We start from the raw sequence: 12,283 nt of genomic DNA, 5'->3' as shown, positions 1-12,283 counted from the left end.
CAGATCCCTTTTCCTTCCTCCTCCGAGCTCCAGAGCACCCTGCCCACCTGTCGTTCTCTCTCTGAGGGCAAAGTGGAGGCAGCCGCCCATCCCTGCTGTCTCCAAGGCTGCCTCAGACTCCTAACTGGGGGGCTGGTGGCCACCCTGTGGAGGTCAGGGTGACAAAGCCACCAGGAGTGCCCCAGGTGAAAACCTGCAAGCAGGCGAAGCAGGAACAAGTATCCTTGTCTTCACCTTGGGAATCTGTCCTCCCTACCCCAATGGCCTGGGTGTGATGCAGTTTTGGAATGTTGTTGGTGGTGGGGTCTAGAGCCAACGGCCAAGACGTCTCACTAAAGCACAGGGACAGGCCTATGGACAGGAGGAGCTACTGCCCCTGCTGCCCTGGGATTATGCGGAGCAAGTGATTCTCTATCTTGGGGTGGAAGAAGTAAAGAGGAAGAAAGTTCCCAAAGGACTTTGGTTTGTTAAAGAAAACTCGAGACCTCGGAGGAATGTTATAAGCTGCCTGTCTCAGGTATATGTCAATGGACTACAGGTTACAAGGACACTTAATTTTATCTACATTTCCTTCTGTCTTTGTTTCCCGTAACAGGTGTGGCCCAAAGACACTCAAAGTCTCACTGAGGATACTTCTCAGAGGCTCACAGCCAGGTCAGCCTCCCATGTTCTCTCTGGGCTGGTCCCAGATACCCCCAGCCCCTTCTGGCCTCTCTGGCTGACAGCCCGTCTAGGGTGGCAGACCTCCTTGTGCTCAGGCCCCTGCAGGGCAGATTCTTTCCCAGGCTGGGCCTCTGCTCCTGGGGTTTGCCAGAGGCTGGTCCTTGCCTGTCATACCAGGGTTTCAGGGTGGGGACCCCAGCCCCTGATGTCCTCACCCCAGGGACAATTCTGTCTCCCAAATGCTGCCCGCCAACACCTCTGGGCCTTAAATGTTTTCTGTCTTAAGGAGCAGAGAGCCACTCCCACCTGAGCTGACAGCACAGCAGCCCCCAAACCCTCCACCAGCCCTGGGAAAAAAAACTGCAGGTGGCAGAGTTCTCCGGAATCCACTCACCTTGACAAACTCAGCAGCAGAAACAACTGTTGTTGTTCCTTTAGAAACCCACAGCTTTCTCTCCCTTCCCTGCAAGGACATTTTAAGAAAGCACGGCTGTTAGTATTTTCACTGTTTACCACCAGGAGTGTGAGTCCCGCAGGCTAGGGAAGCCTTGGGGTCTGAGGCTAAGACACACCCATGGAAGCTTCAACCCAGATCTTCGGCTCTCAGGTGTGCTTACTATTCCTGAGGAAGGCCAGAACGGGCCGCCTTTACAGCCCCTAGAGCCCTGGGGCCTCAGGCAATCACCTCTGTGGCTGAGGAAGGGGTCAGAGCCTCTGCACCCTTCCCCAGAAAGGGCAAGTCCCAGGCACCAGGTCAGGGACCATGTCCCCAGGTCCTGTGGCGTACCGAGCTATGCCACGCGTGTCTGAAGGGAGCGGTTGAGCAAGGCTGCAGCTGGAGTGAAGGGTAGTGGTCGAGACAGGGGCCTGGTGGAGGTGAGACCATATCAGGCCTCAAGTGCAAAGCTGCAGGTGGAATGCTCCTTGCAGAGTATTGGGGGGGGGGGGTGTCAGAGGAGAAGCTCTAGGTTCCATTGGGGAAGAAGGAGCCGGGGCGGGGTCGGGGCGGGGGGGGAATGTCACCAACCATTCTGTGCCTCACTGTCTTAGTCTCTCAGCCAGAGATTAAAAATAGAACCCAAGGGGGTGTGAAGGTCACAATAGTTAGCATTTGTAACTCTCACTGGCATGTGGCCAGAGCTTGGTGGCAATTGTTAACTAACATGTGGTCTGCGCACAGGGCAGAGGGCACCTGATGGGGATCCGGCCCAGCCCATGCCCAGTTCCACTCTGGCCCCACCCATAATGGGCCCTCTCCCAGCTCGACCCTCCTCCCCCGCCTCCTCCACACTCCCAGGACAGGCTCATGGGATCTGGCCTGCCCCTGGCCAGCCCTGTCCTGTCCAGCTTCTGTGCCCTGGTGAGGCGGTGGCCCTCTCCGTGCAGGAAGGGGTGGCCCTCAGCAGTTTAGGAGAAACACCCATACCCAGGAAGCAACAGTGGCAGGGCGGCACTGGGAATGTGAGTGCCACCAACGGGGGCGGAGAAGAGAGGTCCTGAAGGATGGCTCTGGGCCCCCAGGGCAAGATGAGGACCTGGCCTATGGGGTGCTTGCTGGAAAGAAGGGGTGGGCAGGAGCTGGCCCGGGCTAGGCACTGGGGTCCAGCATTACTTCCCTGGACAAAGCAAGTCCCAATGTGTCAGCCAGTGCAGTGGCGCCACGGTTTTAGCTCACCCACAATGCAGCCAGGTGGCCCTGACCTCATCATGCCTCCCTGTGGCCTTCAGGATGGAGACCAAGGTGCAGCCCTGGCCGTGCTCTCCGGCCTCATTTATCCTCACTTGCCCACCCACTTGACGGGTGGCCACAGTGAACTTGGCAGCCCAGGCCCACGTGGGTGGGGTCAGGGCCTCGGGTGTGGAGTGGCCCCAGGGCTGGGCAGCAGCCAGGCCCTGGAAGGCTGGTTAACCTTAAAAATAAAACTGTCAGCTATTTCACCAGCAAAATGAGTTTATTTGGGCCGAGCAGAGAATTATAATCTGGGACAAACAAGCTACAGCAAAACCATAGGCAAGTCCCCAGAACAAAGGAGAGCAAAACTCTTAGAGAGGAAGGTGGTGGTTAGGGGGCTGTTGTAGTCCACGGGAGCAAACTGGGAGCTACATGTGTGGTGGCTCCTCATTGGCTGGGCAACTGCCTGGCTCGAGGAAATCTTGTCTCCTCCTGCTGGGGCTGTGAAGTAGTATCCACCTGCAAGGTGTGTCTCTTTCTGTTGGCTCTGCAGTTGACAGCTAGGGCTGGGCATGAGCACTCTGCCTGCTGACCTCCTGACTCCATTCTACACCAGGTCTCCTTTTTTTTTTTTTTTTTAATTAACATATAATGTATTATTTGTTTCAGAGGTACAGGTCTGTGATCCATCAGTCTTACACAATTCACGGCGCTCACCGTAGCACATACCCTCCCCAATGTCCACCACCCAGGCATCCCATCCCTCCTACCCCCCTCCACTCAAGCGACCCTCAGTTTCCTGAGATTAAGAGTCTCTTATAGTTTGTCTCCCTCTCTGGTTTCTTCTTCTGTTTTTTTCCTCTCTTCCCCTAAGATCTTCTGCCTTGTTTCTCAAATTCCACATATGAGTGAGATCATAATTGTCTTTCTCTGATTGACTTATTTCACTTAGCATAATACCCTCTAGTTCCGTCCACATCGTTGCAGATGGCAAGATTTCATTTTTTGATGGCTGAGTAATATTACATTGTATATACATACCGCATCTTCTGTATCTATTCATTTGTCCGTGGACATCTAGGCTCTTTCCACAGTTTGGCTATTGTGGACATTGCTGCTATAAACACTGGGGTGCACGTGCCCCTTCGGATCACTACGTTTGTATCCTTGGGGTAAATACCCAGTAGTGCAATTGCTGGGTCGTAGGGTAGCTCTATTTTCAACTTTTTGAGGAACCTTACACGAGGTCTCCTTTATTCCGTTCCACAAGCCAGAGAGCACACCTCCTGGGGCCAGCATTTCCTGGCACATTTATTGGTGCCTGGCCTCTTGGGAGGTTCGACATAGTGATCAGGGACTGACCCATGCTTGGGTGGGTTGGCCTGGCAGGGAGAACCAGGTAAATATATTTCTATTTAAATATAAAGGAAACCTCACCAACACGCAGTGGAGGCCAGCAGGGGGAGCTCTCCCGCCCACCACTTCCTCCTCGCAGCCCTCTGCATTCCCAGCGGGAAGAACCCCAGGGTGCACTGCGCCCACGGAGGCAGGAGGGGGTCCTCCCATCCGGACAGCCCAGCCAATAAGAGCAGAGCCCAGCCAATGAGAGCTAGTCAGAGCTCAGCCAATAAGAGCTAGTCGCAGCCCAGCCACTGAGAGCACGGCCCAGCCAACGAGAGCAGCGCCCAGCCAATGAGACCACAGCTGAGAGCCAGTCACAGCTCAGCCAATGAGATCAGACCCCAGCCAATGAGAGCTAGTCATAGCTCAGCCAATGAGAGCTAGTCACAGCCCCGCCGTTGAGAGCACAGCCCAGCCAATGAGAGCCAGTCACAGCTCAGCCAATTAGAGCAGATCCCAGCCATTGAGAGCTAGTCAGAGCGCAGCCAATGAGAAGCCACACTTCCAGCTCCCAGTTCACTCCCGCGGACTCCTAGTTTACAACAGCCCCCCCAACTCCCTCCCTTGCTCTATAAAAGAGCGTTTCTCTCCTCCGTCCTAGGGAATTGTCTATGGTTTTGTCATAGCTTGCTCCTCCCAAATTGCGTTTTTCTACTATTTCTGAATAAGCCCATTTCGCTGGTAAAATAACTGGCAGTTTTATTTTATTTTTTTAAGATTTTATTTATTTATTTGACAGAGAGAGACACAGCGAGAGAGGGAACACAAGCAGGGGGAGTGGGAGAGGGAGAAGCAGGCTTCCCGCTGAGCCGGGAGCCCGATGCGGGGCTCGATCCCAGGACCCTGGGATCATGACCTGAGCTGAAGGCAGTCGCTTAACCAACTGAGCCACCCAGGCGCCCACTGGCAGTTTTATTTTTAAGGAAAACATCACTGGTGTCAGAAGGGGATGCAGGGGGCTACCTTCAGAGACTTTGAGGCTGGTGAGCAAACCAACAGGCGCCAGTAACCACAGACCCAGTCGGGCTTGCAGCTTTCTCTCTGACCCTGGGGTTTGAGGGTAAGTTTTCTCTGGGACTTGAGCTTCACTCTCTGTGTTTTCAGCTCTCCAGGCTTTATTCAAGACCTTTTTAAGGCTTTGTCCTTTCTCAGAGTACTCGTTTGGCCTTTGGTCTGACTCCTCTCTAGAGCCAGGCTGTTCCTACTGGAACTGTGCTGTTTAGAAATTTTTTTCTTCCCTCTAGAGAAAAGCCTCTGGGAAATGGGATCCTAGTGATCAAAATGCTTTGAGGACGCCCCTGCCCCTACCCTCCCACATTTCTGGGACCCCAGCCTGTTCTATGTGTCAAAACTGTGGTCCCTCCTCATGTGCACTCTTAACTAAATGGACTGACTCAACCGAAAGTAATTTACAACTTCAATGGCCATTATGGGGAACTTTCCATCTCCCCAAATTTACTTTTCTCACAACTCAATCGGACAACCATGGCTCTAAAACTGTCAAAACTGAATTGGATGCTTATTTTAATTGGTACCTTGAGGCTTCCAAACATTTTTAGGATTCAAAGGTTGTTCGCCTCTTTGGTTCATTTGTTAATTTAGAAATAGTACTTTGCAAAGAGGCAAACAACTGAAAGAAGTCAACGCAGCTTCTGAGTCTTGCCCTCCCCATCTCCTTTGTCTCCAGACAGGTGGGGCGACCTTGCGCGCAGGCCCGCCTCTGGTGCCATTTCCCTCTTCCCTCAGCACTGTCCCCACTTCCCCTATACCCACCACTCATTCTAACCCTTTCGCTGAGCTTCCCTTTACCTCCAAACCTCTCCCCACCCACCTTCTCCTGAACCTATTAATAGCTACCCCTCTAAAGATAACTCTGCTGGGGGTCCAAATGAACGTCAAATTGCTTATGTTGCCTGGACTAAAGGCTGAATTTCGAGCCATAGTGAAAGAGTTTCCTAAAGTGACTGAGGACCCCATAAATTTGCTGAAGAATGTAACACAGTTATTCAAATTTACTCATCTGATTTCTGAGATTTATATCAATTGGTCCCCATGCTTGTTGGTGAGGGTCAGGCCAAACACTGGATAAAACCAGCCCAATGGGAGCATCCTGAAAGGGGTTTAGAGAAACAGATGCCTGAGTTTTGGCAAGGTGCTAGAACACTCTCTGGAAATCTCCACCAAACGATTACAGTACCCTTTCCTAAGCCTGCTGATTGGAACAAAATTCAGGCTTGCGTAGAGAAGCCTGATGAACCTGTTCATGAGTATCACAATCGACTCCACATTGTCTTCAAAGGCAATTCTGGTCTTCCTGTAGATGCTGAATCCAACCTGGTAGCATTTATGTCCATCTTAATATTAACAGGCTGAACTGGGATTGTTCTCTCTCAGTTAAAAGGAGCAAGATAGAACGGGAAACTATGTCCACTCTGGATTTAGTTAATTTGGCAAACCAGCTCGTTGGCATCCTAGACGAGTCACCTAAAAGGAAGACCATACCACTCTCAGTTTTCAACTCCAGCAAATATAGGCCCCTAAACAACCAGCCTCCCATCCCCCTTGTTTCTGCTGCTATTACAAAGAGCCAGGGTGCTGGGAAAGGATCAGAGCACTCCAGCCAGCCTTTCCCAGTGTCCTCCTAATTCCTATTGATGGGGCTCCAATCCTTCCCCTTAATCAGCTGAGAAACCATTCTCCAGATTGGGAGTGAATCTCTCTCTGTCCTTATTGACCCAGGAGCTACACTCTCGGTGCCCAACCCCACTGCTATAAAACAGCTTCTGCCTTGAAGTGCTGAGATAGTTCAAACCTCAACAGGTTCCTGTCTCTGAGCCTACTCCCTTTGGTCTAGGCCCTGTGAGGGATACTCTAGTTTTTCGCCTTAGTTCCTCTGCCTCTATTCCTTTATTGGACTGAGATTTCTTAGAAAACTATCATGCCAGAGTCTTTTTTTTCTCCCAAAAGAGGAAATAATTCTAGAATTTGACAATTGTAATCAAAATAGACAACCAGGGGAATTCAGTGATTTTTTTTGGTATCTTTTTTATGCTCCGTCTCTGATGGTATTATAGCTGATTCTGGGGACACTGACCATTTGTCCCTATTAGATCAGCTACCTTCTTCTTTATGGGCAAAATCTTCAGCTGATATTGGCAGAATCCACAGTGCACCCCCTGAAAAGATTGAAACAGAGCCCTCAAAACCTCTTCTCAGAATTAATGAATATCCTATAAATAAGGAAGCCCTTCAAGGCATCAAGCCCATTACAGAGGATTGAGAGGCTCAGGGCCTCATTATCTCCTGCACTAGTCCCTGTAACATCCTTACTCTACCTGTGAGAAAACCCCACAACCAAGGATGGAGGTTTGTCCTGGACCTCCGAGCAGTTATCCTTGTTATCCCTCCACCCTGTTGTTCCCAACCCTCACATTCTCCTGACATTAATTTGCACTGAAAGAAAGTTTTTCACTGTAACTGACCTATGAGGTGCATCTTTTAGTATTCTGGTACATAAGAATAGCCAGCATCCTTTTGCTTTCACTTGGGAAGAATGGCAATGCATCTGGACAGTCATGCCCCAGGGTTTCTGAGTCCTTCTTACTTTTCACAAACCTGAAAAGCTGATTTGGATGATAGAAAGTTTTCTGCAGGCTCTACTTTGTTATGGTACATAGATGATTTCATTCTCTGCTCCCCTTCTCAAATCTCTTCACAGGAAACAGCATCCACCTGTTAAAACTTTCGGCCTTGGGGCGCCTGGCTGGCTCAGTCGTTAAGCGTCTGCCTTCGGCTCAGGTCATGATCCTGGGGTCCTGGGATCGAGCCCCGCATCGGGCTCCCTGCTGCACGGGAAGCCTGCTTCTCCCTCTCCCTCTCCCACTCCGCCTGCTTGTGTTCCCTCTCTTGCTGTGTCTTTCTCTGTCAAAATAAATAAATAAAATCTTTAAAAAAAAACAAAACAAAACTTTCGGCCTTAAAGGGATATGGTCTCCAGAGAAAAATCCTCAGGTTAGATAGTCATGACATTCCATCTCAAAACAAGGACCGCATTTGGATCCAGATGAAAGCCCCCACAGATCACATGTTGACCCTTGTGGCAATTTACAGGAAATTCCTCTAATGCAGGTTTTTCATGGTTTACTGGTGGTTCTCATTTAACAGATGACATTGGTAAATATCATGTTGGGTGTGCTAGTACAACTCATGTGAAGTCAGGACTCACCTTTCTTTTGGCTACTTCAGCCCAACAGACTATGTTAGATGCCCTTATTCCAGCTGGTACTGCAAACACTGCAAACATTTAAGCCCATGGCTGTTGTGTTTTGGGGGTAATTCATGATTCTGGAATATTATGGAAACAATGAATGTCCTTACCTCCAATGAGGCTAAAGTTTAAAATGGCTCCTATGTGCAAAATTTATTAAATGCCATACTTTTGCTAGTGGCTCTGGTTATTTTTAAGGTTCCTGGGCATTCCAGATTCAACTCCCTGGAGGCTGAAGAAAACCACCCCAGTGATATTTCTACCAAAAGGAAACAAAACAAAACAAAAAAACGCTCCTCCCAAGGAGACCAATAGCCAAACCTCTGGTCCAAAGGATGTTCTCCCACATGATAATGTGGAAAAATTGACCAGAAGTGCCCACCCATTGATCCCAGAGGGGGGAAAATAAGATTGTAAATCTAATATTTGTTGCTTTGTTAGAGAGAACTTGGGGTGCCTGGGTGGCTCAGTCATTAAGCGTCTGCCTTCGGCTCAGGTCATGGTCCCAGGGTCTGCAGGAAGCCTGCTTCTCCCTCTCCCACTCCCCCTGCTTGTTTTCCCTCTCTCGCTGTGTCTCTCTCTGTCAAATTTAAAAAAAAAGAGAGAGAGAGAACTCCAGTTTGGACCAAATAAAAATCCAACCCTACCAGAAATTCTAAAATTCCCACTACTTACCACTGTACAAGCATTTAACCTACTGGCAAAATGATAGCATTCGTGAACAACACTGGTGGAGAAATATTAATAAGGCCACAAAAAGTGCCTACCTTGCTTGTCCTGCCTGTCTGACATACAATGCACAGAATTTGCATTCACACAAATGGAGCTCAGAGTTTCCCCATCCCATGGAGATAAATATGTTTTAGTCACGGTTTGCATGTTTTCTCTTGTGGATAGACCACTGCTTCTTTTGTGGCTAGAACTCTGTTAGAAAAGATTATCCCTACCTGGGAACCCTTCTCAAACTCACAGTGGCCAGGGAACCCGTTTTACTCGTCAGGTGCTTTGACAGGTCTGTGCTGTTCAGATGGTTTTCCAGCATTTCCATGGTGCGTACCATCCTGAATCCTCAGAGCTTCTCGAATGCACAAACAGCACTATTAAACTCAACTGGCACAATTTGTAGAGACCCTCCAAATGCCTTGGTCGAAAGAACTTCAGGTCCACTCCCTTGGGAACTCATACCCTCTTCCCCTTCGAAGTAGTCACAGGACGTCCCAGTGCACTTGGCCCCTCCTCCTCTCACCCACAGTTGATAAGGGGAGATAGAGGTCAATGCTGTAAAGGCCTAATTGCTTCTATTAAAAATAACCATGCTCTGGTAGAGCAATCTTTTCACCATGTGCTCCCAGGAGGCAATGAGGGGACAATGACCTTAAGTAATCATATCTTGCAAACCGGAGATTTCGTTTATGGGAAAAGACACCTCCAGAAAGACTCTCTTCAACCTCACTGGAAAGGCCCTTATCAGGAACTTTGAACCAACCTTGTGCCACCAAACTCCAGGGATGAGACTCTTGGATTCATGTACTCGTCTGAAGAAAGCACCAAACACTGGCCCTGCGTGCCATCTGGTGACCTGAAACTCAAGATTTCCTGGGGGGCCCCTGGGGGGCTCAGTCGGTGAAGCGTCTGCCTTTGGCTCAGGTCATGATCGCAGGGTCCTGGGATCGGGGTCCTGGGATCAGGGTTCTGGGATCAAGCCCCATGTTGGGCTCCCTGCTCAGTGGGGAGTCTGCTTGTCCCTCTCCCTCTGCTCCCTGCCCCCCCACTGGTGTGCTTTCTTTCAAATAAATGAAATCTTAAAACAAAAATAAAAAGATTTCCTGGAATGGCAGTGGACGACCTCTGACCAGACACTTTCCCAAGGGTGTCCAGACAGGCCTGTGTACCCTTTCTCACTGCTGCTGCTTCTCTCTCATGGAAAGACAATGTCCTTGTCTGCATTTCCCAAACCCCTGAGAAAGAGAAAACCTTTTTCGATTATGGCCTTTGGGAAACAGCCTCACGATCCTGTAACAAACTAATTTTTTCAGTTGTTTTTTCTGAATGGTTAGAAGTTTCAGAATTCACAAGTCTTCTTTCATCTGAACTAGCATCTGGCTCTGGATTCCTATCCCAATTCATGGCCTCTGAATTTGCACCTTACAGGCTGTCTTATTGGATAACGTTTGTTTCCAAACAGTTCTTTTGAGATAACAACACTGTTTTAATACATCTTTGAAATTTTGCTATTTTCCCAAAAAGTTCACCAGCTATTGCTTCATGTTCATACCTGCACTGTATCTCCCCAAATGCACCTGAGTAATTCTTTCCACGTTCTCTTGCTGTATTCACTATTTGCTTTCATTGCTGCTACAAGTGGGGACTTCCAGGAGGCGTGTGTGACTCCTGGTTTGCCTTTGTGGGAGAACCCTTCTCCCGTAAGTCAGAATAAGTGCCGACCTAGAGTCCTAGTTTAGCACCATCACACAGTTTGGAATTGTAGTGTTACTTCTGTTTTGTGTGATTATTTTAAGTTTTGAATTTTGTTGCCTGTCAAACTTTTGTAAAAAATGATGTACTCAATACATGATCTCCAATGCTTATGATCCTGGTAAATATGGACTAGAGATAGGAAGTGCCCTGGAGGTCTCCCTCCTGACCTTCCCTGTTACTCAAATGTGTCCTTAAGTGCTTTCCAACTGCTGTGCACTTTCCCTCCAACGTGGAACATGACAACCAGGAAAGATCCTTCCTGGCACCGAGGGACAAAAGCACTAAATACTGAAAACCTGACTCTTGACCAGGATGCTTTCAAAGAATGATCCTGATCAAAAGAGGGAAATGTGAAAATTAATATAAGGAAACCTCGTGTGGAACGGAGTCAGGAGGCCAGCGCCTAGCACTCGAGGTCAACCGCAAAGCCAACAGGTGGATTTACCACGCCAGCAGGCAACAGCCCAGCCAATGAGAAGCTACTATACTTCCAATTCTCGGTCTACTCCAATGGGCTTTTCGTTTATAACGGCCTCCCCCCGCCCCCAAATCTTCCCCTCCCTGTATAAAAAAACTGTCCTCCCCTCTGTTCCCAGGACTTCCCTTTGGTTTTCTTGCGGCTGGTTTGTCCTATGTTGTTATTCCAGAATAAACCATTTTGCTTGCAAAATAACTGACAGTTTTATTTTTAGATTGACAATGTATACACATACATATATATTAGTGACAGCTTTTTTTGAGGTGTAATTCGCATACCATACAATTCACCCATTTAGAGTGTACAGTTCAGATTTTAGTATATTCACAGATGTACACAACCATCACCACAGTCGATTTTAGAATATTTTCACGATCTGGAAAAGAAACCCAGTACCCTTTAGCAATCACCCCCCTTCCGTGCCCCCTTCGGTTTCCCAACCTGTGGTGACCATTAATCTTTCTGTCTCTATGGATTTGCCTCTTCTGGGCATTTCGTGTAAACCGATCATATATATATTTTTTGTGACTGGCTTCTTCCACTGAGCATCATGTTTTCAAAGTTCACCCATGTTATAGCAGGTGTCGGAACTTCATTCTTCTTTTAGGGCCAAATAACTTTCCACTGTATGGATAGACCACATTTTTGCATCCATTCACCAGCAGGGGGACGTTAGGTTGCCTCCCTCTTTGGCTGTTACGAGGAGTGTTGCGATGAAAACTAGGTCCTGCCCTGTGAGGGCTCGTTCTGTTTTCCGTGGGGTGTACATCTAGGAGTGGAAGTGCTGGGTCACATGGTAACTCCACGCTTAACCCCTTGAGGAGCTGCCACTGTTTTTCAAAGTGGCTCAGGGATAAATTGGGGGGGGGTCTGATTATATTAACAATCTGAGTTAACCCAAATCCGGGAGTCCACACCGTTGTGCCGGTGAAGACCCCGCGAGAGACCAGCCTGCCCGCCGGCGGACCCTGCAGCCTGAGTCCCGAGCTGCGGGCGGCTGCGGGCGGCTCGCACGTGGGGTAGGGGGTGGGGAGGCGCCCCAGAGGGACACGGGCGCGACAGCGCGGAGGGGCTCGGGTTCGGCCGCCCGAACAGGAAAGCCCGGAGCAGCCCCGCCCGGCGGCCCCGGGGAGAGGCCCCTCCTCCACGCCCTCCGGTTCCGGCTTCCTAGCAACCAGGAGGCATCCTTCCCAGCAAGCACTGCTTCTGGCCCGCGGCATCGGAGACTACGAGGCCCAGCGTGCCCCGCGGCCCAGGAGCGCGGACTACAGGTCCCACAATGCACAGCCCACCCCTTCCCAACCGCCCCCGCCCCTGCTCTCCC

This window comes from Mirounga leonina, unplaced genomic scaffold, assembly GCF_011800145.1.
Source record: "Mirounga leonina isolate KUSES-001 unplaced genomic scaffold, KU_Mleo_1.0 Mir_166, whole genome shotgun sequence".
Lineage (NCBI taxonomy): Eukaryota > Metazoa > Chordata > Mammalia > Carnivora > Phocidae > Mirounga > Mirounga leonina.
This window is presented reverse-complemented; position numbering follows the sequence as displayed.